Source organism: Phyllostomus hastatus, unplaced genomic scaffold (genome assembly GCF_019186645.2).
Source record: "Phyllostomus hastatus isolate PE091 unplaced genomic scaffold, TTU_PhHast_1.1 phas_contig_2, whole genome shotgun sequence".
Taxonomy (NCBI): domain Eukaryota; kingdom Metazoa; phylum Chordata; class Mammalia; order Chiroptera; family Phyllostomidae; genus Phyllostomus; species Phyllostomus hastatus.
The window spans coordinates 364142-367428 of NW_025333718.1; the positions used below are offsets into that span (position 1 = coordinate 364142).

General features: G+C 37.1%; 1 pseudogene; it reads left to right on the forward strand.

Moving 5' to 3' along the window:
• The first annotated feature begins 1320 nt into the window (after nt 1-1320).
• Nucleotides 1321-1647, forward strand: LOC123816311 (annotated as a pseudogene).
• Nucleotides 1648-3287: the final 1640 nt, after the last annotated feature.

A 3287-nucleotide genomic window follows, 5' to 3' on the forward strand; every position in this document is an offset into this window, starting at 1 on the left:
ATAAGGGTAGATTAACATTAGAAAATGTTACCAGTAGACTAAGATATTTGTGTAAATTAGTAGATGAAAGAGAAAAAATGTCAATATATGTAGAAAAAGTTAATTTGATAAAATTCAGTATAATTTATAATAAAAACTCTTAGCAGATTTTAAGTAAAAAGAAACTTCCTTGAAATGATAGGAATATGTATGATTATGTATTTAATGTTGAAATGCTGAAACATTCTTTTTGAAATAAGGCACATTGTAAAGATTTCACTTCCACTCAGGAAAAAGGCAAGAATGCTATTTCTAATCACCTTTAACTAGAGGCCTTAAGTTCGTGGCATTAAACAAGACAAACAAAAGATAAAAGGATTAGAGAGATAAAAAACCCCTGAAATTCCTTGCAGATGATATGACTGCCTGTGTAGGAAACAAAAAAGTGTACACACGAGTCACCAGAATAAGAAAATTCTGCAAGGTTGCCAGTTATAAGATATTGAAATCTGTTGGTATAGTTAATTTTTTTTTCATCTGTAGCTTCACACAGACTTGATCTACTTAGAAATCTGACAAAAAGTTGCATGAACTTTATGTTGAAAATCATTACAGTTGACTGAAAAGTATAAAAAAGACAAATATGTTGCATAATTTGGTACTGTTTATGGGATGGGAAATCCAGCATCATACTGATATCAGCTCTTTGCATATGAACAGGTAACCCCATCAAAATAGAAACTGAAGATGTATGTTTATGTGTAGATATTATTTATGTTGTTCAGAATTTAAACAAAAAACATATAATTTGGTAATGGCTTTGCTGAGGAGTACTGCTCAACCTATTGAACCATATATTATCAATGTAAGTCTTAATCATAATTGATTGTCCAAAGAATTAACCAAAATTTTATAGACTGCTAAAAAGAAACAAAATTTGGGGAAGTAGTACATACTTATAAATTTTATGTTGTTTTAGTCATTAAGCATGTATTTTCTTTCTCCTTCTTATTTAAAATTATTCTTGGTTAGAATTTCTAGAAGGTTAGTGCTTGTTCATTTGCTTCTTTCAAATTGCTTAGAAACTAAAACAGCTTTTATTTTAATAATAAAATTATATTTTTATAATAATTAAAATATAATTATAATTTATTAACATATAATAATTTTATTATCATCTAACAGCAAGATATACTGTTATCTAATGTTAGAAATAGATTTAAATGTAATTAGGTAAAATATTTGGAACTTTCAACTGTGTGGCAGCGGCTAAGAAGGCGGCTGTGGTGGTAGCGGTGGTGGCTGAGCAGGTAGCTGAGGCAGCTACGGAAGAAGCAGAAGATGGCAGATTTTTTGAAAGGACTACCCATCTACAACAGCCATTTTGGTTGATTTCATGCTGACTGCGTTAAAGCCTCTAAGCGATGCTCCTCAATTTACCTGCCCACGCGGGAGTTCCCATCCGAACAGATCATAGTGACAGTAAAAACGAACCTCATTTTGTGCTACCTACATCAGCAATGGGACATAAAGAATTCTGCCAAAAAGAGACCAGGAGCAATTGGACCTTGAGGGCCAGAACTCGGCTCCCCCGCCGCTGCTTGCAAAGGCGCACAGACCGACAGCCTAGACATGCACGAGGACACTGAAGACTCACATTCCCCATAGGTGCCTCCTGTCTTGTCTGCTCCTCACCCGCCTGCTGTGGGTAAGCACCCTGCCCGCCCCTCCACACCCCGCCAAGCATACCACTTTCAACCTCATAGGAACCAATGGATATATTTTCCTTGAGTCTTTATTTATGCTGTAAAATGTACCGAGCGATGGTTAAAGGGGACATCAGACTCAGTAATGTGATGTTGGTAGATGCTTCTTAAAAAAACATTGTTACTCATTGCCCCCACCCCACCCCAGACCCCTCTTCATGCTCCCCAGACCTCTAGAGAACCATCGTGTGTCTGCCAGTGTCTAGAGATGAGCCCTGTTGCAGCTGGGTGACTGGGGTGGGGCCCTTCTCCCCAATTCAGTCCACTGGTCTGACCTTAAAGACTTGGCCTTGACTCCAGTTCCACTGGGACCTATTGCCCGGACCCTGCTCTGAAAGTGCGCCACAGGGAGAAGTCAGGCCTCCTGGATCTTTCTCTTAAGTCATTTTAACAGTCATGGACTGTTGCATGCTCCGTGTCTACCAAAGTAAAAGGATCTTTCCATATGTACATATGTATATATGGAAAGACCACACTGTTTTCTGTGTCCATGAGTTCTTTATCTTTTTATTTTTTTTTTGGCTCAGTCTCTCCCACCTGCCTGCACCCTGCCCCAGAGGTGTCGGCCTGCTCTCTATGAGACTGTCTCTATTTCGCTTGTTCAGTTTGTTCATTAGATTCCACATATGACTGAAATTAAGATGTTGAATGACAGATGTTGAATGGAACTTTCATTATTTAGAGATGTCACATCTTTTTGGAGGTTAACTGGATTTGCACAAGAGGAAGATATGAACTAATATCAAGACCTAAAAATTGAAGACAAGTATGAATGGCAGTAATTTGGTGATAGTTGCCTAACTTGCTTTGCCTAGGGTATATTCCATATAAATCTACATTTTCTGAGAAAGGAGAAGAATTGCAATGTAATAAGCCCTTTTTTATTTTTTAAAAGAATTATTTTTTTATCACAATTTATCCCACATACCTCCACTCCCCCACCCCTTGCAATCACCACACTGTTGTCTGTGTCCCTGAGTTCTTTATCTTTTTATTTCTTTTTTGCTCAATCACTCCACCTGCCTGCACCCTGCCCCAGAGGTGTCAGCCTGCTCTCTATGAGTCTGTCTCTATTTTGCTTGTTCAGTTTGTTCATTAGATTCCACATATGACTGAAATTAAGATGTTGAATGACAGTCTTGAATTTATGTTCAGAAGAAATGTATTTTAGGGGATGGGTTCACTGATAGAAACTTATTGTAAGTTTTTCTCTCCACAGTTCTGCTGAGTTGCACAGCTTTATATGGCACCATTCACATTGTATTCCATCTGCATATTATCTTCTGAAACAAATCTAGAACACAGTGTTAATGCTGGCCTCTGGAATTGTGTAGTAGTTCTGTCTCTCCACTTACTTTCCGCTTTCACTGCCCTCTGTGCTATAAACATGTAAAGGTTGTAAATCTGTCTTCTTAAAAAAAGTGGGAAAGAAAGCTTTTCATAATTACTCATGTATTTACTTTTCCTGAAGTTTATTGAAGAAGAATTTTTCTTGTAGTATACAAACATTAATTTAGTACATAAAATACATCACGAAAACAT